General features: G+C 47.6%; 1 protein-coding gene across 3 annotated transcripts in view; it reads left to right on the forward strand.

Annotated features, from left to right (window-relative positions):
* SF3A2 (splicing factor 3a subunit 2) overlaps positions 1–24,076 on the forward strand; it is a 432,784-nt gene that overhangs the window by 140,770 nt on the left and 267,938 nt on the right. The window lies entirely within an intron of this gene.

Below are 24,076 nucleotides of genomic sequence, written 5' to 3' on the forward strand. Positions count from 1 at the left end.
AGGAATCCATGGACTATCTAAATGCTTAAATACTTTTTCTATGATGTTACACAGAGGTCTACAATCACAGGTGTTCATATAAACTTACACTCAAGGTTTCTTGGTTAAATACTTCATTAACCATTCATTTATAAAACATTCAATAGAAAGAGGCAATCATATAATCACACACAAATATACTTCAATACTGTACACTCTTAAGTTTCTGAATCGGATAAGACCCTTTTGGGATGGCCCACAGACACAACCTACAATCACAGTTCACTTTAGTAACCATGGTGCTGGGGACATGAAAATCTTACTACTGGTATTCAGAATACTTTTTCAAGAGTAAAAGGCAAAGGTTATTGGAACATACAAGATTACAATTATTCTTAGACAGTGTAGATATTTTGAGTTCACTAGAAGAGTCAGTTCAATTCAATAGGCTATGCCAAAGTCAATGGGGTAAAGTCTTGGATAGGACAAAGCAGTTCTGGTGTAGATGGAAAAGTCTCTGCACAAGTTCTTAGGAGTAGTTTGTAGCAAGAAGAATCATATGTTTGGTCACAAGCTGATTAGGCCTATGAGTTGCAAAAGTTTCAAGCACTTTCACCGCAAGAGGGTACTCTGTCTTATTCTACTGTACCTTACAAGTGAAGAAAAAGAGGCAGCTGATGACTTCTGTTCCTGGCAGTTCCTGCAGATCTTGCTGTTCCTGGGCCTCAGTCGTGGGGACAAGAGGGAGGACGTCGGGGGACTCCTGCACTGCACTTGAACAGTCAAAAGCTCGTAACTGGCAAACTTCAATTCCGGTAGCTGTAACTAAAGCACACAAACTGGTGTTCCTCTCCCTGGTTATACGGTTTCCTGCAGCACTCTGAGGAAAATGCAACTAGCTCCGAGATTGGTATCCAGGTGGCTTACTGTTTAATTGATTGGTCCCACCAACTCAAAGGGAGAAGTCGTCCTTGAAGGGGCTTCTCTGTCGAGGTGAACTTGGCGATTCAGACCTGCAGCAGGGCTTCACCGAGCAAACCAACGGTCCAGGAGTTGCAGCAGCCGCCCTTTTCAAGCTAGTCTTCGGTTCTTTCGTTCCAGTGGTCGACTCTGCCTTCCAAGCCAAGAAACCCATCTTTTATTCAGTTCTCTCCCATTCATTCCAGCCTAGCTGTCACTCACCCAGCAGGGTGGCTGTCCTTACGGGACAGTCAGCCAGCCAATCACCACAGAGTGCATTTGGGTCTCCTCGGAGACTAAGCGCAGGGAGTTTCGGGCACCTCACTCACTTCCAGCCCACCCCAGACACTCGGCCACCAGAGGTGGTCTTCACTCCTGAAACCCACCAAAAACGAAGGAACAAAGGGACCAAACCTGGTTTGGCGTGCAGAGACAAACTCTAGAAGGACCTTTCCAAAAAGAAATGGTGAAAAAAAGACTGGGACCTGTTTAAACAAAGGGGGCTCAGATGCCATCTTGAAAAACATGACTCCCGCGCTTTAACGTTACCAGAGCTACAAACAGTTTGCAGAAATCACAGAGGTAAAGCACATATCAAAAAACATGAGTGGGGGGAAAAAGGCTCACTCTCTCCAGGTAAAAAAAATCAAGTCCTCAAAATCCAGAAAAGTTGCTGGGGAGGTCTCTAAGGTGAAGGGAATTAGCACATTTTGAGAATTCTCCCTAACAGTAGGACAACGTTTGTCTGTCTTACCTTGTTTGTTAGGGAGAATTCTCAGAATGTGCTAATTCCCTTCTACCTTAGAGACCCCCAGCTCTTTTTTGCTGGACTTCAGGACTTCTCATGTCTAACCTGGAGAGACCTTTTGCTCGCCCTCTCATGTTTTTTTTTTTTCTGTGATTTCTACTGTTTCTTTTGACTTTGGAATCTGACAAACTCCATAGGCGTCATCTTTGCATTGTGACACACAGCAACTTCACTGCAGTGGCACAGGGAAGTCTCTTCGATTTCCCAAAGGTTTTAATACATTCTCTTGGTGAAACTACTGTTTCCAAGAGCAGTGAAGTGAAATTGACTTTACTTGCAATTTGTAAATTTCTAGACCGAGCACACACCTATCTTACCATAGGGTGCTGGAGGGGTTACTTGGTATCCACTTTGTGTAGTTTCTCAGGTAACATTTCTGTTACCCTTTCTACAATTAATGGCTGGTGGTAGTGGTTTACTTTTTACTACCATTTTGTGTTTTTACCGCTGGCTGCGTTCGCAGCTGCAGTAAGGCACCCATGGGTGCCCATTTTGTCAAAATGTCTCTGGTCTTCTTTTCTTGCCATTTCTTGTTCGAAAGGTCCTTCTTGAGATTTACTCTGCACGCCAAACCAGGTTTGTCCCTTTATTCGTTTTTGCCTTTGGTGGGATTCACAAGTGAAGCCCGCTACTCGCTCCGGTATGTCTGGCAGGGGCAGCAAGTGAGGGAGGTGCCCAAAACTCCCTGTGCTTAATCTCCTTGGTTACAGGAATGCACCCAAAGGTGCTTGGCCGGCTGGCTGTCCTGGGAGGACAGCCACCCTGCTGTGCGATAAGCAGGCTGCAAATGAATGGGAGAACCCGGCATACAAGGCGAGGCTTTTTTACTTGGAAGGCAGAGTCGACGACTGGTCGAAGGAATCCGAAGAATAACTTGGAAGAGACGCCTGCTGCAACTCCTGGACGTTTGGTTTGCCCGGTGAAGCCCTGCTGCTGTGCTGAAGCTCTGAATTCGTTTCGACTAGAGAAGCCCTGCAAGTACGACTTCTCCTCTTGGGCTGGTGGGACCAATCAACTCTAAAGTAAGCCTGTCTGGACATCCTCTCAGAGCTGGCTGTACTTCCACTGCTGCTGGAACCGAAGTGCCAGGGAGAGGAACACCAGATTGTGTGCGTTGCTTTTAAGTCCGGCTCGAGCACCAGGAAGATCTCCCGACTTCCCTGAAGCAAGCCTGAGGCATCTCAAGAGTGCTGGACCCCAGATGCACATAAAGTAAGTCCAGAGTGGTATGCGAGAACCATGGTGTTGGTGTTTGCTGTCAGACGTGGGGGCTGAAACGCGGAAGAACCGCTGAATGGAAGTTTGCCCAATGCTGCCGCTGACCTTCCCATTGCAGAGCAGGGGTCCCCAGACATCCTCCCTCTTGTCCCCACGACTGAGGCACAGGAACAGGATCTGCCGAGCTGTACAGGAACAGAAGCCAGCTAGAACAATTTCTTCTATTCAGAAGTACTGTAAATTCTAAGAGAATGTGCCTCTTGTTGTGTAGCCTTGCTTACTCTCAGTTGAGACCCGTCTTGGTTACCTTGCAGAGTTGCTAAAGCTTTGCCCCTCACAAGCCTCCCAGCTTGTCGCCCTTCATGTGTTCTATTTTTTTCTACAAACATTTCTAAAAACGTTGCACAAGACTTTTTTACCTATCTGCAAAGAAGATCTTCAGCTCCCCTAGACATTGTGCAATTAACATTGGCTGTCCTGGCTCCCTGAGAGACTCCTCTTTACCTTTAGTTATGTGCTTTATCTTTTCCCTAGGAAAGGGTTAAACTTATTTAACATTGGAAGGTTTTTAAAAGTAATTACCCGTTTATGAATTATTTGTTAACCTTTGTTTTATCCCTCTATTCTATCTTTTACACCAAACTCAGTATTGCTCTAAATGTACCAGTGATCAATCAATGTCCACTGTGTCCTAGCTATGTAAGTCACCTGAGGGTGTAGGAAGTGTCTGTGTGCCATCCTCAATGGGTGTGGTCTGATTTAGAGAAACTAATAGTGTGTTTTGAAGTGTATTGTAATTGTTACATATATTGCTCCCTTCTGAAGAAGGCTTATATAACTGACTGTGAAATAAATTAATGATTGTTTTATCAAGAACCCTTGAGTGTAAGTATTTATTTGAATAACTGTATTGTGAAACTGTGTCAAAACATTACAGCTCACATTGACCCCTCTTGAGATAAGCCTGGCTGCTCAGCCAGACTACCAACCTGTGTAGATCAGACTTGTACCAAAGCTTGGGTCCCTATTGCCAGGAGGTCAGGGTTCCTCGGGATTCAGCTGCTCTGTGGTTTTGGTGCCTTTTTCTCAGCTCCAAAGAAGAACGTACAGCTCTGGTTGGAAGTTTTTGATCCCTCGGTCCTAGACTGTGGTGAGGGGACTTGACACGGATTTCTTGCGTCTGTAGGGTCCTCTGGATGCCCACAAAGTTTTGGCCGGATTCGCACTTCGGAAGACAATGCACTCGTAGGTGTTCGAGGTACCCCTGGTTTTGGGATTCTGCAGCCTTGGAAAGTCGCAGCAAGTCAGGGGTTGCGCCAAACTAGTTTGTCTTGAGGCTAGTTGTTTCCACCAGCTTAAGGGAGGAAGTTGTCCTGTACAGGTCTTCCCTGTCGCTTCGAAAACGGGGTCAGCACAACTGCAGGGCTCCACCGGACATTTTGCGGGTTCTTCTCTCTTCCTCTGCTTCAGATGTTGTCCTCCAGTGGTCGACTCTGCCTCTAGTCCCAAAAACCTTGCCTTTTATGCAAGTTCCCATTCATTCACAGCCCTAGGTTGTCAATCGGCCAGCAGGGTGGCTGTCCTCAAGGACAGCCAGCCAATCGGAACTGGTTTCACTCGGGTACACCTAGAGACAAAGGCCAGAAGTTTCGGGACCCTCCCTCACTTCCTGCATTTCCAGGCACTGGATCCTGGGTGGGCTTCAGGGCTGAAGGCCACCAAAGGCAAAACGCACAAAGGACTCAAACATGATTCAGAGTAAAAGCCCAGAAGAAACTGACAAGAAATGACGAAGAAAGGAGGGGGGCCATTGCGGGAAAATGGTCACCCTTGTGCGCTGTACTGTATCTGAGGTGTCAGCCTGCAGATGCATGTCACCAACCACTGCCATCAGCCATTCAAGTGAGTGAGTGTAACAGAATGTTACATGAGAAATGAATTAAAGGAGTCATCTTACTATTCTTGGGAACCATAGTTCACCCAAGAAAAAGTAGTTAAACATTAAGAGAAGTCCAATGTACTGCTCAGTGGCACTGCACAAAAGGTGCTGTGTTCACAATGCAAATAGCAGATGCCTATGGAGTTTACCAGACTCCATAAAACAGTAAAACACAAACATCCTAGTCAGAAAAACAAATGAGTGAGAAAAGTACCACTCTCAGGTGTAAAGTAAAAGAGCTGTGGAGGGTGGGAGGGGTATCTCTGTTAATGGGAATTGGCACAGAAATATAAATTCGTCCTAACACTTAGTCTGATCAGTCACTTGACCTTGGGATATAAAGAGGTGCCATGCAACCATTCCAACAGATCTGAGGAGGAATCGAGTATCCTGTAGAAGCTGAGAAGACTGTGAAAGACCCATGGACTATCCCTGAAGAGGACTGGCAACTGGAACAGTCTGGAGTCCAGGTGGAACCCTGTACTGATCTCTGAAGACCCTTGTCGGTGCTTCAACCTTCTGGACCAATGGGAACAACTGGTGCCGGCGTCTTCTGGTACCCAAGCAAGTTGGAGCCTTAGTTAGTGTCCCTGGACTGTGAACTAACCAGCTCCAGATTGGGCTACCGTGACAGATGTGCCGTTGTTTTCAGTTTGTGGCCTGAACTGTAGGGGTTCTTCGGCGTGTGCAACAATAGGTTCTCCTGCAAATTACAGCTCCCTGCCATCAATGGCTCCTGAGATAGGAGGCTTTCTTCAACCATGATAATCGTGACTCCTGTTGTCATTGTACAACAGTGGATGTCCCTGTTACCTGCTTCCCGCACCCGGTAGAGTGTTCTGAGGAGTGATGCAGCAGTGGTTCTTGCATTGTTCATCTAGAAGAGGTTGCACCAAGCTTCCATTAATGACCGCAACTCTTCTTGCACCTGCAGCTCTTGGGCACCAGCGACCGGAACCAAAGGTGGGAAAACCTACCTCTGAGAACCCTCTGACGACCCACTAAGTCTGAAGAGAAATCTGAGTATGGTGGTAGATCTTAGCGATACTTACCTGCCACTCTTAAAGTTTACCCAACTTAAAACCTTTACACTTCTTTGCCTTTGGCACAACTTGTTGCTAAAAGCCCTCTGAAAGCTGTGAACTGTCACTGCAGCAGGGCTTCACCAGGCAAACCAATGGTCCAGGAGTTGCAGCAGGCGTCCTCTTCAAGCTCTTCTTCGGTTCCTTCGTTCAGCGTCGACTCTGCCTTCCAAGCCAAAAGTCTCGCCTTTTATTCAGTTCTCTCCCATTCATTCCAGCCTAGCTGTCGCTCACCCAACAGGGTGGATATCCTCTGAGGATAGCACTCCAGCCAATCACACATGGGTGCATTTCTGTAACCAAGGAGGCTAAGCACAGGGAGTTTCGGTCACCTCCCTTACTTCCTGCCCCTGCCAGGCGCGCTGGAGCCAGAGGCGGGCTTCACCTGTGAATCCCACCAAAGATAAAACGGGACCAAACCTGTTTGGCACGCAGAGTATATCTCAAGAAGGACCTTTCCAACACGTAATGGAGAAAAAAAAGAAAGACTGAGGCCATTTTACCAAAATGGGCACCCATGGGTGCCTTACTGCAGCTGTGATAGCAGCCCGCAGTAAAAACACACAAGTAAAGTAAACCACTGCCACTAGCCATTCAGCGAGGAAAGGGTAACATAAAAATGTTACATGAGAAGCTAGACAAGGGGGGTACTAAGTAACCCCTCTGGCACCCTATTGTAAGATACTGTGTGCTGGATCTAGAAAGTTACAAATGTAAGTAAAGTCAATTTTGATGTTTGTTAATCTGCTTAGAATCACCTGCACTGAAGTTCAGACTCCACAACCAAGAGAAACAGAGTTCAAAATCACATTAAAATACATGGGAGAGTGGGGGGAAAAAAGGGTCTCACTATCTCAGGTAAAAAATAAAATATGAAGTCCTCAAAATCAAACAAAGTTGCTGGGGGTCTCCAAGGTGGAGGGAATTAGCACATTTCTGAGAATTCTCCCCAACACTTGTCCCACCTCCATACTAAACTTCTTACTCCAGTCAGTCATACTTTCTGGAGAGACCATCAGCATTTTGGTGATTACACACTGACCTGTGTTCAATGGTAAAATCAAACCCCTGTAGGCTGAATGACCATTTTAACAATTTAGGATTTTCCCCCTTCATCTGCATTAACCACCTCAAGAGTTGGTCTGTTTGAATCACAAAAGCAGATCCATATAAGTATGATCTAAACTTCTTCAAAGACCACACAATGGCAAAACATTCACTTTCTATGGCTGTCCACCTTGTCTCAGGTTCCTTCAGTTTCCTACAAAGCCTCCTAAAATGGCCGCCGCAGTTTTTGTTTATTGCGTTGCCTAGCAACGCGTCTCGCTCTTCTGTGAGCCAGCCCGCCGGCAGGCGCAAGCCAGCCCATCTCAAGGAAGGCCCAAAGAGAAAGGCCCTTCCTGTTTGCCCCTGCCCCTCTCTTCAGGCAGTACCTCCACAGGACAGGAGCCCCCCTCACATTGGGAGGATCCAGTCGTTGATCCCTCCCCCTACCCCCGATCGACCGCCGCCTACATAGCACATGGTCTGCAGAAGCAGCCGTTCTCATCCGTACAGCGCTGCAGGAGCAGCCGCTGTGAAGCACCCCCTGTGCTTCCCTAGATGCCCCTCACTCTCGAGTGCCCAGTGAATTCCAGGCAGCCCAGGCACACGAAGCACAGTGCCCGCACCACGCCGCCGACAAAGCCTCCTAAAATGGCAGCCGCAATTTTTGTTTATTGCGTTGCCTAGCAATGCGTCTTGCTCTTCTGCGAGCCAGCCCGCCGCACGCAGAAGTCGGCCCATCTCGAGGAAGGCCCAGAGAGAAAGACCCTTCCTGTTTGCCCCCGTTCGCCTCTGGAGTCACGGGACCTCCACTTTCTCACTGTGATCCAGCTGGAACTCCTAGGATACGTTAGTAGAACTCCCCTCTCCAAGACTGCCAAGCATTACCATGGCCAAGCCCCCTAGACCGTGAATTGCGTAAATAATTTTCTGATGTTTGTTAATCTGCTTAGAATCACATGCTGTGCATAGGTCCGACATCCAGTGGTCACTGCGGAGTATTGCATTTTGTTTTTCGTAGTCGAAAAGGGGACGTCGACAAGGCGTGTCTGTAACACTATCCCTATAGTGACGTGCGTTGTACCCACAATCCCTCACGCGTCGAGGTCCCTCAGATTGTTTTTTTCCGCCCAGTTTCTGGTCGCCTTTCGCGGAGCTCCTAGAGAGACATTGCTATACTTACCACGGACCTCGGTCCTTTTGTCATAACTTAATATACTGGTAACGATCCCTCCCCCTCGACGTTAGCTGTGAAGCTGTTTCTCCGCCGAACTATTTTCGACGGAGAGGAAGAGCGGAGGAGATCCTTCGGCGCTGCCGAACACGTGGCCTGGCCTCGACGGCCAACTTACAGTAGGGAGAGTGGGGGTTAGAACTTTGTCTCTTCTCTTTGAGAATGTCTTTCTTTCTCCCTTTTCTTTCCCTTGGGGTTGTTATCGCCAGCTATTATTGCCTCAGCTATGGAGAGGACACCATTTAAGTTTTGCCCACGCTGCAGGGGCAAATATACTTGGAAAGATAAGCACAAGCTCTGTAATCGTTGCTTACCCCTCGATCACATAGAGAACAGCTGCGCAGCCTGCAAGCTCTTAAAACCCAGGACTCTTAAAGAACGTAGGGTTAAGAGGTGGGCGGACTACGCGATGTCGAAGTCAGTTTCCTCACCCGCTGCCGCTGTTACTGAAAGTGACGAGGAGTGCGATAACGCGACGTCCGTTACGGAAGTCATGAACCCCCAGAAGGAGCGCTCCCGCTCCTCGTCGTCCGTCCCCGGCCCCGACGGGCTCGGCTCACGCCCTGCTTATGGGGATGAACACCCCGGCGACAAGGACGCACACAAACCCCATAAGGCTAAACACATTACCCACGGCTCTTCTTCGTCGAGAACGAAGGATCCATCAGCGCCGAAGGGGACGCAGGGCACTCCGGCGTCTACCGCAGACCGTAAAGGTCACAAGCCCCACCCGCAAACGCAGCCGCGACCAGCGATTGGGCTTCCATCTAACACGGGCGCTACCCCAAAAACATCCGACGCAACGCTCCATAGAGCGACCGTCGAGGTACAACGCGCAACGCACACAACGTCGACACCAAAGCCCTCGACGGACAAAATCGTGGCCGAGAGCCTAGCGAGAATTGTCGCCGAAGACGAACGTACGCGGACGACGAAACAAACGTCGAATACCGCGTCGAAAAAACACAAAAGTAGCCAGGAACTGCCCCTTTCTCCAAAGGACGCTTCTGAACTACCTGAAGGCTTTTCAGAAGGAGACGGGAACCTCTCGTCGACGTTGTGGGAGCGTTCGAAACGATTCGAAGGCGAAAACACTAATTTCCCCCCTCTAGACTATTCAGGGGTACCCCATGAGACCCTTGAAAGACTCCATTCTTGCATGGAGAAAATGGAAAGGTTTCTAGGAAACCAAGACCCACCCACTCACAAAAGACAAAGAGAATGGCCACAGGATGACCCTAGAGTCAGGATTCCTAGGCTGGTTGACCTCACTGAGGAGGAGCAATACCTCCAAGAAGATGAGGAGTGTTTGGGTGGAGAAGAAGAGGTAGAACTTGAGGAAGAGGGGTTCGAAGAAGATCCTTACACCACTCCTACAGGGTTTGAAGAGGATACAGCTACCTCGCAGCCCTGGCATTCACCGTCAGTACAGCCTTGGCAATCCCCATCAGTACATTCAGACCCTGATGCCTTTCTCCCTTCTCCTCTCAAGGATTCACATGGGAACTCCTCTCCCATAGATGACCAACCTTCCCTCAATGCACTATTGCGCAAGGCAGCAGCGCATTTTGAGATTGATACAGGGGAAACTCTTCCAGACATTGACTTTGTAGAAAAAGTCATCCAAGAAAAAGCCCCTGTTAGCCAATCTATTCCACTCCTGGCTCCTTGCCTTACTAACCCAGCTTTAGTAAGAGGGGTCAACCCTAGAATAGAAAAGCTCTTCAGCCCTTCATCCTCTGACCCTTTATACATCAGAGGACACTCTATTCCGGACTCCCTTGTGGTTACCAACACAAGAAAAAGAGCAGGGGTGCCACTATCCACTAGTGAAGCCCCTCCAGACAAAGAAGGCAAAAAACTCTACGCACTGGGGAAGAGAATCACGACATCCGCCGCCTTCTCTACTAGAATTGCTAATAACAACTCACTTTTAGCTAGCTACGCAGATGCACAGTGGAACAAGCTGCGCAGCGAAGCAGAGGAAGCACCTGAACCTCTGCGTTCTCGCCTGCTAGCTATAATATCAGAGGGCACACTGGTAAACCAGGGCATCGTTAAGAACTCCCTAGATGCCGCTGAGACGGCTGGCCGCTCCCTAGTGCAGGGAATACTTCTCAAGCGCCACGTTTGGCTACGCAATTCAGGTTTTAAGCCCGAAACCCAAGCCTCCCTCATAAATAAACCCATTGAACAGACGCATCTGTTTGGGAAAGCAGTAGATGAGGCCCTAGAACATGCTAAAAAAGAGTTTGATACCATCAAGACTCTTGATCAAATTTCTAGGCCCCCTAACAGGCGAGGCTATGGTAATAAACGCTCCTTTCGTGGCCAAATACAGCAGCAGAACCAACAACAACAATATTACTCTGGCTCCAACTGGCCCACCAACCAGGGTAACACCCAGTTCAGTCAAAGAGGCCAACGCCGTGGCAAAGGAAGAGGTCGTGGCTCCAGCCCCAGAGGTTCCACGCCCAATACCAGCAAATGACCCGAAAATTCGGGTCCCCTCCCATGCATCACCGGTCGGGGGCCGGCTAACATCGTTCCTTTCAGCATGGGAGGGAATCACGTCAGACCGTTGGGTATTATCCACCATAGCCCACGGATACTGCATCGAGTTCAACGGTTCCCCGAAGTACAAACCCCCACGGAACCGGCGCATGACACCGCAACACCTCTCCATTCTTCTTCAAGAGGTGGAAGAACTACTGAAGAAAGAAGCTATAGAGCCCGTCCCCCTATCACAGGTAACAGAAGGTATTTATTCAGTGTACTTCCTTGTACCCAAAAAGGACTTAACCATGCGCCCTGTATTAGATCTGCGCCCAGCGAACATATTTGTCAAACCCCAAAAGTTTCGTATGGTGACCTTACAGGAGGTAATCCCACTGTTATCACAAGGGGATTACATGACAACACTGGACATGAAAGATGCATACTTTCATGTTTTAATGTTGACATCGCACAGAAAATACCTCAGGTTCAAAATAGAGGACAAACACTACCAGTTCAGAGTACTACCCTTCGGGATAGCATCTGCACCAAGGGTATTCACGAAAGTACTGGCAGTGGCAGCGGCCCACCTGCGCAGATTATCCATCCCGGTATACCCTTACCTCGACGACTGGCTCATAACAGGGGATTCTTACGAAACATGCTTCTCCAATACCCAAAAGACCGTAGACCTTTTGTCCCAACTGGGCTTCTCCATCAACGAAAAGAAGTCCAGCTTAGACCCCAGCCAAACCAAACAATTCCTAGGGGCTCTAATTCGAACAAGGGACGGCCTCGTATTCCCCTCCAACGAGAGGGTCCAAAACATGCTCTTTCAATTTCCCCATTATGTAGCAGGCCAAGAGGTGACGGTACGCAAAGCAATGCGCTTGCTAGGGATGATGGCGTCATGTATTTATTTGGTACCTCACGCGCGCCTGCGCATGCGCCCAATGCAAGAGTGGCTCTACAGCCAGTGGTGTCGGCCAGCGGACAATGGGACGGTCTAGTGGTGGTCTCGCAGGCCTTGGTTCTCTCGCTACGGTGGTGGACAAAAGAAAACCTGTTATTAGGGAAAACTTTTGCCACACCCGCAGTGGAAGCCACTCTAACCACAGACGCATCCCTTACAGGATGGGGGGCTCACCTATCCCATCAGACGGCACACGGAGTGTGGACTCCGAGTTTAGCATCCAAGCATATAAACCTGCTGGAACTACTAGCGGTGTTCAAAGCACTGAAAGCCTTTCAGGAACACTTACAAGGAAAGACAGTGATGGTCCTCACAGACAGCACCACAGCCATGTACTACCTCAACAAGCAAGGGGGCACTCACTCTCCAGGACTGTCCAAGCTGTCCCAGAATATATGGAAGTGGGCTCTCAAACACAACATGTTCCTACTAGCACAACATGTACCAGGGGAACTCAATCTGCTAGCAGACAAACTCAGCAGAGACTTCCCCCTGCCCGAAGAGTACGAATGGCAATTGCACGAAGACATCGTCTTCGACATCTTCACGCAATGGGGATTCCCGGAAATAGACCTGTTCGCAACCCTGGAGAACTCACAATGCCAAAGTTACGCCTCCAGGTACCCCCAGAACCAGTCCAAGGGGAACGGTCTGTCGATTCAATGGTCAGGGAAATTTGTTTACGCCTTTCCCCCGACTCCCCTTCTCAACAAAGTGGTGCACAAGATGCACCAGGAGCAGGTTACCATGATACTAGTGGCCCCAATGTGGGCACGGCAACCTTGGTTCGCTCACTGGATGGAGATGTCCCTATCTCCCCCAGTGAAACTTCCCTGCCCGTACAACATGCTGTCACAAGACAAGGGCAGGACACTGCATCCATGCCCTCAGACCATGAACTTAGCAGCCTGGCTCCTGAGATCATAGAATTTGGACATTTACAACTCCCACAGAGATGTATGGACATCCTCAGGGAAGCCAGAAAACCTAATACTCGACACTGCTATTCTAGCAAATGGAAAAGATTCGTTATCTGGTGTAGAGGTACTAGCATCAACCCAGTTGACTGCTCTCCTACTGACATTATTCTATACTTGACCCATTTACTGGATTCAGGTTTAGTGTTCAATTCCATTAAAGTCCACCTAGCGGCACTTTCTGCATACACCACTTCCCAACTTAAAGTGTCGTGGTGGAAGATACCAGTTATCAAAGCCTTCATGGAGGGGGTAAAGAGGATACACCCTCCGATAGCTAACCCAGCTCCCGGATGGGACTTAAATGTGGTACTTTCCAGACTCATGGGCCCTCCCTTCGAACCCATGCACAAGGCAACTCTTAAAGATATCACCCTTAAGACTGCTTTCCTAATAGCTATCACCTCCATTAGGAGAGTAAGTGAACTACAGGCTCTTTCTGTACTAGACCCCTTCGTAACAGTTCACAAAAATAAAGTGGTTCTACGCACACACCCAAGGTTTGCACCTAAATTCATCTCGAAATTTCATGTAAACCAAACTATAGAACTACCAACGTTCTTTCAAAACCCTTCCAGCTCGGGAGAAAAAAGTCTGCATACACTAGATGTACGCAGAGCTGTCATGTTCTACATGGAAAGAACCAGACCACTGAGAAAGACTAATCAGTTCTTTATCTCGGTGGCAGCAGGAAGAGAAGGAGATGCGGTCTCAAAATCCACTATATCTAGATGGATTGTTCAATGCATCACTCTCTGTTACACTCTTGCTAAGAGAGAACTACCCTTCAAGCCAAGAGCACATTCCACTCGAGCTTCCATAGCATTCATTGCAAATGTTCCCCTTGAGTCCATCTGCAAAGCGGCTACCTGGAGTTCTGTGCACACCTTTACAAAACACTACTGTCTAGATGCACACTCTAGATCTGACTCCCAGGTGGGACAGGCAGTATTAAGACATCTTTTCTCTACTGTTCCTTCTCATAACCCACCGCCAACTCCGGGTACTGCTCGCTAGTCTATGCACAGCATGTGATTCTAAGCAGATTAACAAACATCAGAAGACAATGCATTACTTACCGTAAAAGCATTTCTGATGGTTGTATCTGCTTAGATTCACATGCGCCCACCCTTCCTCCCCGCTCGGATGGAAGGAACATAGACTTCCTTTATATCTCTCTTTTCTGTACTCACTCACGTCTAGAAGGCTCCCTCAGGGCAGAAAAATACAAACAGAGGGACCTCGACGCGTGAGGGATTGTGGGTACAACGCACGTCACTATAGGGATAGTGTTACAGACACGCCTTGTCGACGTCCCCTTTTCGACTACGAAAAACAAAATGCAATACTCCGCAGTGACCACTGGATGTCGGACCTATGCACAGCATGTGAATCTAAGCAGATACAACCATCAGAAATGCTTTTACGGTAAGTAATGCATTGTCATATGATTCTATCTTATAAACGAGTCCTCTGCATCAATACCTTGTAGATGTATGCACATGTTGTAATGCATTTCTAAATCGCGTATTCTTGACTGAAAGCTCTATTCACGCACTTGTATACTGTGATTGCTCTATACACATTTCTACCATCTGATATTTGCTGGCCAGCTAGTCACTTCGCACCACCTGAGCTACCTCTGCTCCATCCCGCCTCCCTGCACACGCACAACAAGTACGCCAGAATGTTACCAGGCCTACACCACTAGATTAACACGCTACTACTCCTAGGCATGCTACTCGCTGCTGCACTTTATGCACAACGGTACCTAAACATCTGCCTACCCAGCTCCAGTATCATGGCACCGTCCTTCTCAAACTCCACGCCCTCTCACCCCACGCATGACATCACGCATCCTCACACATCTACACCCAATAGTTGCACCAGACTGTGCAGACTGAAGATGCGCACCCTACCCAGGTCCTTCTCCGCTCACCACATTCCTACATCGCACAGAAACCACAGACTAGGTTCCTGTACATCAGCCTCTCATCAGCTCTCGCCCAGCTTCAAACCAAGTACCAGCCTCACACCGAATTCTAAATCACACATCCCCTCCAAACCTAAGCAGAAAAAACTAACCAAACAGCATCCAAACGCAAGTCAGCCAGCGCCTATACTCAAATGCGCATTACTTAACACTCGTTTGCTCACTGCCCATGCCTTAGAAATCAATTAACTTATCTCCAGCCTCGACTTAGACCTGCTAGCCATCACTGAGACCTGGTTGCATGAAGCTTCAGGCCCCGCCATTACGCTAGCCATGCCAGAAGGCTACTCCATTCTTAGGCAAGGCAGACCAACTAAACTAGGTGGGGGGGCCGCCTTAATCTTTAAAGATGTCCACCATATCAGACCCACACCCCACACATGGGAAGGGAATGCAGATATACTTTCTGCCAAACTACCTCTCGCAACAACACCATCAATATCCTCGTCATCTGCCGGCCCCCAGGACTCCCAGCCGACTTTCAAGGGCAAATCACTCATTTTCTCAGTGAAAATTTAAATAAATCCGCCAAAACCTTACTCTTAGGTGATCTCAATCTAGGCTTTAACGATCCCAAGGACATAACTGCAGCCTCCTTCCTTAAGGATCTCTCCAACTTAGGCTTCACACAAATAATTGTCGCCCACCCACACCAAAGGCAGAACTATAGATTGGATTGCTGATCATAACTGCAACTCCTCTATCACATCCAATATATTCCTCCCCTGGACAGACCATAGCTGCGTACAATTCTCTATCCCTACGATCCCAACCAAAAAAACACTAGTACATAAATCTGCCACCGTATCCAGAAGCTCAAAAAAACTGAACTGCAGACAACTTATGCCCCCATCTCAACACCCCATGCCTCGCCCCACCTTTCTCACAAGATCCTAACATTCTAGCAGACATTTTCAAGGAAACGCCCACTAAAAAAACCCCATTGCTCCTCTAGAGGAAAAAAAGTCCTTCCATTCCAACGCATGGTTCACTGAGGACCGCCTAGCTCTGCGCAACAACAAGCGCCAAGCACTCAAAAACTGGCAGGCCAACCCATGCAACACTACCAAAGACCTATTCAAAGACATCACAAAAAAAATACAAAACTGCCATCTTTAATGCCAAATCCGAGTCATACAATCATCGAATAGCAGAATCCAAGTCCCACTCAAGGGAATTCTTCTCTATTTTCAAAGAGCTTACAGTGCCTCCCACCTCCAATGACGAGATCATTAAGGACGAAGCATGGTGCAACAGTATCCAAGACGCCATGCTTAACAAAATAGACCTCTTACAAAACGAAATTCTGAACCACTACAATACCGTGCCGAAACAGAGTCAGCACTCACAACAACAATCCTCTAGCAAAACCTTTAACAGCCCTAAATTTGCCTTCAACAAAGTTTCGGAACAAGAAGTCCTGGAAATTCTGAAACGCCTGAAACCATCGACCTGCAAAGGCGATATCTGCCCCCCCAAATTAATCAAGGACTGCGCTGAACAACCTGCCCCACTCATTACCGCATTCATTAATTCCTCTTTCATGACCTGCTCCGTCCCAGACAATCTCAAAGAAGCCTGGGTGCGCCCACTTCTAAAAATAAAAAAAAAAATTAAAAAATAAACACTCTTGACCCCTACGATGCCCAATAACTACTGACCCATTACGACAGTCCCTTTCCTCCTCAAGATTTTAGATAAAGTGGCACACAGCCAAATCCAACTATTCCTACTGGATCTAAAAAACCAAATAACTAAGATACTGGACACAGGTAAACCCGCACTTCTACTTATCCTCGACCTGTCAGCGGCATTCGACCTAGTGGACCATAAGACCCTCGCATCACTTTTCTCTGACCAAGCACCTCCTGGATAACATCATTCCTAGGATGGAGGGCCATGAAAGTCTTTTCCAACACCTCTAACGCCACATCTTGCACAATAAATTGCGGTGTCCCACAAGGCTCATGTACAGCCCCTACACTGTACAACCTATTCACCAAACCCCTGTTCGATATGTTGGAATCACTTGGGATTGCCTACACCAACTACGCAGACGACACCCAAGTGCTCCTCCCTCTAACTGGCTCATACCGCGCAGACGCCTTAGCCCTAAAACACATATATGCCACCATTCAAGCCTGGATGGCCACTAACGGACTATGTCTTAACAGGGACAACAATGAGATCCTGATACTCGGCCAACAAAAATACACTAGCTAAACTAGATAGTCTCTATGCCAACTTTAACATAGACAACTGCATTATTCCAGTCCTATCTTCGGTGAAAACGCTAGGGGTCTATATTGATGCAACTCTGTTTATGGACAAACAAGTTAGTGCCATTGTCTCCGCATATGCACTAAGCACCAAACTCATCAACGCCATCAAACCATTCCTCACCAAAGAAAACTGTCTCTCAATAGCTAGAGCTACCATAGGCGCCAAACTTGATTATTGTAACGCACCCCTAGCCGGCACCTCTGCGAAAAACCTAAACAAACTGCAGGTCACCCCAAACAACGCCCTGAGAGCAGCCTTAAGCATCTCCAAAAGGGAACACATCTCACTTACAAGACATTCCGCTCACTGGCTCCCTGTCAACGAACACATCACCTTCAAGGTTCTGACTACTACCCACAAATGTATCCATCACACTGCACCATCATACCTCTCGGACACTATCCGCATACCGACCTCATCCAGACTGACCAGACTGTGCTACACCAACCAACTCACGGTACCCCGCATCGAGACCACAGCAGGTGGGCAGGGTTTCCCCTACATAGCTCCTAGACTCTGGAACAATCTCCCCCACGCTCTAAGAGCAGAATGCTCCCTGTTGGCGTTGAGAAAAAAAGCTCAAACCCTCTCTTTAACTAAACCTTCTCTACCGACAGCCAACTTACACATACTGCAAATGCTTTTGTATAACACTGTATGCTGTGCTGTTTTTCCCATGTTGTAACTAAGTCGGCTGTTTCTGTAACCAGCGCTATCTCTATAACCAGCGCCATGATGCCTCATGGCTGTTCCTGTGCGCTTAACAAATACAAATAAATAAATGAAGCAGATTGGGTGTTTCCTGCCTTTCTCATCCAGCTGACTCTGCACCTATACCTGTATTGGAAGCATCTGTCTGTACGATAAAGGATTGGTTGTAGTCAGGAGCACTTACGTAGGCTCAAGGGCTCTTAAGTAGACCTTTGTCAAGCTCCAAGACTGGGGCTTGACAAAGGGCTTGCTTAAGTCCTTCAAATGCCGTAGTGCACTTCTCATTCCACCTGACCTTTTTGGGGAATTTGGGTGAGGAGATCACATTCAAGGGAGAAGCTATGGTCCCATAGTTCTCAATAAACTGAGACCTAAAACGGCTTTCACTTGGGTTTGAGTAGTAGGGGTGGCCCAGTCTTGTACAGCTTGTACCTTGCTAGGCAATGGCCTTATTTCACCTCCTACCTCATGTCCAAGGTAGACCACTTTATTCTGACCAATTTGACATGTACTTGGCTTTATGGTCAGACTGGCCTGCTCAAGAGCCTGCAATACATATCATAAGTGTTCAATGTGTTCCTTACAAGTAGGGCTGAATACTGCAATGTCATCCAAGTATGCCATGCAGAAGTCCTCTATCCCACTCAGAACATGATTCACCATTCTTTGGAATGTAGCAGGGGCATTCTTTAGTCTAAAAGGCATAACCTTAAACTGGTAGAAGTCTCCTGAGGTTGCAAATGCAGTTTTCTCCTTGGCATGGTCTGTCAGGGCTATTTTCCAATAGCATGAGGTTAGCTCAAATGTACTGAGGTACTTGGCTGAACTGTCATGATCTCTGCTTCCAAAAGGTCAGGGTTTTCCCAACTCCCTTGGAAGCAGATCCATAACCCAGGTTCCGAGTGCCAGCCAGTCCCAATTGGGACCTTTTGGACCCAGTCCTGGCGCCAGTGGCACCAGGCTCATAAATATGCCCAGTCCCAGCGCTGGAAGCGCCGGGCTCATAATGGTTGGGTGGACTTACCTGCAGCAGACCATGCTGCTTACTTGCCTGCCAGTTGAGCCTCTGATCCTCTTCTGTTTGGAACTACTTTTCCTGTTGGGTGGGGCAGGAGCCACTCCCTAGATTCAGAACACTGGAACTCTTCTGGAAAGCAGGAACTCTTTTCTTACCTAGGCGCGGCTGTGGAAGGAGACACCTAAGCACTACAGGAGGCTATTTAAACCACACCCGATGGATGAATCTTGCTTTGCGTTATTCTGCATCCTCTGCAGCAGAACGCTCATCGTGTCGTCTGCATCTGATCCTGGGCCTAAGGAAAAAGGCTTACCATCCTGAATCCAGTCTTCAGCAACACCTATAAAGACAAGAAAAAACAGGTTAGCATTACGGTCTTCAGTGACAGCTCTTCACTTACCTGGTCCATCGGCTGTCACCAACGCCTCGCGCTGCATTCCGGCATCTGAAAGACAAAAGCTTACCAACTCTTCGCACGCTCCGGAGGCCTTCGGCGCTGCATCCCGCATCTGAAAGACAAAACAAGGTGCGTTTAAAGACATTGGGGAACTTTAATACTCACGTGCCATTACTCCTTTCCACATCTAACCCAGTGGGTATTCCGGCACCCTGCAGCCGCTCCGAACTTGTACCTGCAAAATAAAAAGACAGTTAGAGCGCATCGTGAAGCAGGCAACAAGCGCTTACTTACGTGCTTCCAGGCGCTTCTATTCATCACACGGGCTCCATCTTCAACTCACTTCAGCCCGTCATCCGCCATCGCCGGAACCCTGCAAAACAAGAAACATCATTACTAAAGACTTTAAAGACATTAGAATTACTCGAAACTTACCGTTCGTGCAGTAAACGACGGACAGCACTCCTCTGAAGTCAAGAGGCCTGCTCCCCTTATCCAGTGAAGAAACTGGTTACAGCACCCTGCCCCGAGGCAGATGGAGAGCACGGTGTTCACTTACCTAAGGTGAGAGCGTTAACCTTTGGGGTTCTACAGGAGAAGAGAAAGGGAAGAAGAGAGAGACATTCAATAATCCAGTTCCTTAATCCCATATTTTCTATCTGCAGACATCTTACCCTTCAAGTCAGACATACAGTGCACAGAGGTCCAGCCCAAAGAGCCAGCCGTGTGTTACACATCACCTTTGCAGATACGGTATACGCCCAGTCAAGACCGGCGCCTCTACGGGAATCAGGTGAGCGTTACATGAACCAAGTTGGTCCACCAGCTCATCAGTCCTAGGTAAAGGATGGGCATCAGTCGTCGTGACTGCATTAAGAGCTCTATAGTCCACACAGAATCTCAACTCCTTGGATCCTGCCTTTGGTACTAGTGCAACTGAACTAGACCATGAACTTGTAGATGGCTCTATTAACCCGAGATCAAGCATCCTGTTGACCTCCTCCTTTGTGTTCTTACATGGTCTGAGATCCTGTAACCTCTGCTTTTAACAGGTAAGCAGTCCGCAGTGAGAATCTCATGCTGGCCCCAAAGGGTCAAGCCTGGTGATGGTGAAAACAGAGGGGCAAACTGATTTAACAGAATTTTGCACCACTCCTGTTGTTCCAGTGTCCGATCAGAAGAGAGATTAACTCCTATCTTTCCATCTAAAGGTTGTCTCCTGAGGAGGTCATGTAGAGGTTCACTCTCCTCCTCCTCTTGAGCAGATGCTAGAAGCAAAGCTCCCAGCTTTGGTCTAGAGGCCTAGGCCTTTAGGCAGTTGGTGTGAAAGACCCTGGGGGCCTCTTTAGGATTGCCTAAATCCACCAAATAATTGACCTCTCCAAGTTTCCCCACAACCTTAAAGGGTCCAGTCCATTTGTCCTGTAAGAACCTCTGTCTTGTAGCTACCATAACTAGAACTAGTTGGTCTTGAGTAAACTCAACCATGTTGGCCTTCTGGTCATGCCAATTCTAGAGCCTGACCTGCTTTCAAGTTATCTGAAGCTTCTGTCATCATGTGTCATTCTCCTTTGGAGACCCAACACAGTCAGTGACTCTCACTGGCTTGTGGGAAGGACCACTATCCAATCCTTCCTTGATTGGGGCCAATGGCCATCTAACCGGATGACAATAGAGAAGCTCAAAGGGACTGAATCCAACCCCTTCCTTAGGGACTTCTCTATAAGCAAAGATAAGGCATGGCAGTAGAAGGTGCCACTTTCTTCTAAGCACCGATCATGCTCTTCATAGTTATGTTGAACCTCTCCACCAACCCATTGATTTAGGGATGGTGGGCTGTTGAGAACTTGTATGTCACGCCACAGTTTTTCCACATGGCTCGCATGTAGTTGGACATAAAGTTCGATCCCCTGACCAAGAGAACCTCCTTAGGAAAACCTACTCGGGTAAAAATACCAAGTAGGGCCTTAGCCACTACCTGAGCAGTAACAGTCCTCATAGGTATGGCTTCAGGATACCTGTGTGGGGTCCAGCTTGAGATTTCCTGCAGGAGTGATGCTGGCCCACCAGTCCCCCTCCCGGCCCTGCCCCCCCCCCCCCCCCAAGTCTGCTTGCCCAATAGTCTCTGTACAGAAATAACTACCAAGCTGGCAAACTCATGGGGAAAGGGGGAAGTGGAGAAAATATAAATGCAGATCGTCTCTTGCACCCTCTGCTGCCTTCTAGGACTGGGCTAGATGCTTCTGTGTCTGTGAAGATCTAAAAGGTAATGGCAACAAGTTACTATCTGCTCTGCCTCTTATTTCAAAAGAATTTAGACTAACTTTGCCACCCACTTCCCTTAAATACCTGCTGCCTATGCTATTTTGTTGATGGGCTCTTAATTAAAGTTGCTGCAGAATTCTTGAGTCTTTTGCTTGTTCCTTGTTGGAATTCTATTTACTATAAGGTCTTATACTATCTTCAGTCTTGAGGATTAGCTCATGATACATGCTGCCTCACTCAGGTTTCTAGTTTATTTAATGTAGAAGACTGTGCACTTTACCTTTTTGGCTCTGCTACGGCTTCCATTTGAATGCTTGAGTTCCTACACATTTGTGCGCATGCACGCACTGAAACTAGCTTGATGTAAAAGTTATTTCTGTTCTGATGCGAGTCACTGCAGGCAGTGTAAGAACTTCACTTCTTCACTGCAGAGTATCTTTAATATTAAACTGGGTACCTTTTGTTTCTGCCGGCTTGCCGCGAAACAGGAACAGTGTTGGCTTCTGATTTAAATATTTCCACAGAAAAGGACGCAATGCGCTATGTACAGTACATCCGTAGGTCCTTTCTTCTAACGTTGTCCGATGAGGTACGCGTACAAAATGAAACGCGAACGAATGATTACTGATTGTTAGTAATTACTTTAGTTCTGGATTAGTGACACGCGACCGTCTCTGACCGTGCGCCTGGTTAATGCATTACTACGCGGTCTGAATCGCAACAAATTACTTTTTCACTCGCACGCAAGCCGCCAGCACTCAGTTGCTTGCTCTAAACATTTAACATTTCCATATTTACAAAATGTAACGTGCTCTCATGCAATTCATGTTTGAAAGAGTTCATTAAAACTTTTTCTTTGAACTCCAAAACTTATAATAACTTGAATTGTTTGAACTTAGCTTTCTACATCTGTTTCAGCTTCTTGAATTGGCAATTTCTGTAGTTTTCCCACTGACTCTTCTGGTAAAATTGTATTTCTGGGGAGGTTTATTTACTTATTTCACTGAACTATGGAAACTGCGACTTGCCCCCTAGGAAACTAGAATGAAAGGCAGTTTAGAATTAAGAAAAGAATTCCAAAATACCTCACCTCCAGCTGCAGCCAATCAGTTCTGCTGAACTGTGCCTCCATCTTGTCCTGGGGAAACCAAGGCCTCCTGACAAACTTTTTTTAAAAATGTATTTATTCATTTTGAATACCATAGAATACAGTAAAACAATGATTTGCGTTCTGTAAAAACATATATATAACCCCCCCCCCCCCCGCCCATCACACCCACCCCTCCCAAGACCACTGTCTGTTCTACAGTGTAGTTCACACCAAACAGCAATCAAGAGCTTTTCGTATTGCTTGAAGCGTCCTCTTTCTGCCTGGGGTTTAATAGTGGCGTCGTAATCGCCACCCATTGATGTAGGTATTCGCTGGTATCCAGTTTCTGCTTGCGCAGCGCCTTTTCCCATGCTCCGGTTTCTGCTGTGGTCCATTTGCGAAGGTCTTCCCACCACAGTTCAATGCTGGGACCTCTGGCACTCTTCCACCTCAAGGCTATGTGTCTCTTCACCAGGATATACATTAGATCTTTAAATTTGTTAGGGGTCTATTCTTTTTGCATCTTTTGTAGTTACCCAGGATGCATGCTGCAGGTATTTGCACCTCTAGAACTATATCTGCTTCCGCCACTTTAGCAGCTATCTGCGCCCAAAAAGATTGTATTACGCGGCATCCCCAAAAGATGTGCGTCGTATCCGAGCGGGGTCTCCTGACAGAAACGTTAAGGAAGAATACAACATACACAATGACTAACCCCCAGAACGACTCATTCTAGCCACCTTCCTTACTCTAATAATGATCACTACTTCCACACCTCCAACCTAAATGTTTAATTTGTGAACTGTAAGATGGAAACCTGACAGTGTAAAGTGGGAACCTGACAACCTGGTAGCATGGTCTACCACAACCAATATAAATAGGTTGCCTGAAGATGTTGGAGGGTTTAAGGGACCAACAATGTTGATTCCTATCCTCTCAAAAGGGTCTCCCACCACTGGGAGAGGCACCGAAGGTGCCACGTTTTTGGCTCCACTCTTGCCAGAAGTCTGACACGTGTGACAGCTTCTACAGAATTTATCTACATCTATCTTAGACCAGTAGAAATAAAGAGAAATCCTTTCCTTGGTCTTCTTAAAGCTCAAGTGACCAGCAAAAGGAATCTCATGGGCTAACTGTAGAAACTGACGTCTCACCACCCGGGGCACTACAAGTCTTCTGTAGTCCCCTGGGGTAGACTCAATAGGTTCACTGTAGAGGAGACCATCCCCCCAGTAAAACCTGTGCTCTTGCCCTTCCAGCTGGGAAGCTGCCTGTTGGTGAAGTCCTTCAAGAGTAGGACACTCTTTGACCTCTGCTGAAGTCTGCCCTACAGGGGCCACCTTCTGCCAGTAAAGACTGCAGCTCGGGATGGTCTTTAGGATCCAGATCCCCAACAGGGAGAAGGTCTTCTTCCAGTTCTGTCATCAGTAGCTGATTCACCATCTTTTGGTTGAGCCTCACACTCCGCCTCCGCTGGTGGAGTAGTCGCAAGTGTGACCTTGGACTGTCCTCTAGGGGATGTCCTGGTTTGATGCACAGGAGTGCCATCGTTCTTGTTTCTTCAGACCTTGCGTTTCCCCTTTGTCTCTTTCTTCCTGGAAATCGAAGT

Source organism: Ambystoma mexicanum, chromosome 1p (assembly GCF_040938575.1).
Source record: "Ambystoma mexicanum isolate Mex_15411 chromosome 1p, UKY_AmexF1_1, whole genome shotgun sequence".
NCBI lineage: Eukaryota > Metazoa > Chordata > Amphibia > Caudata > Ambystomatidae > Ambystoma > Ambystoma mexicanum.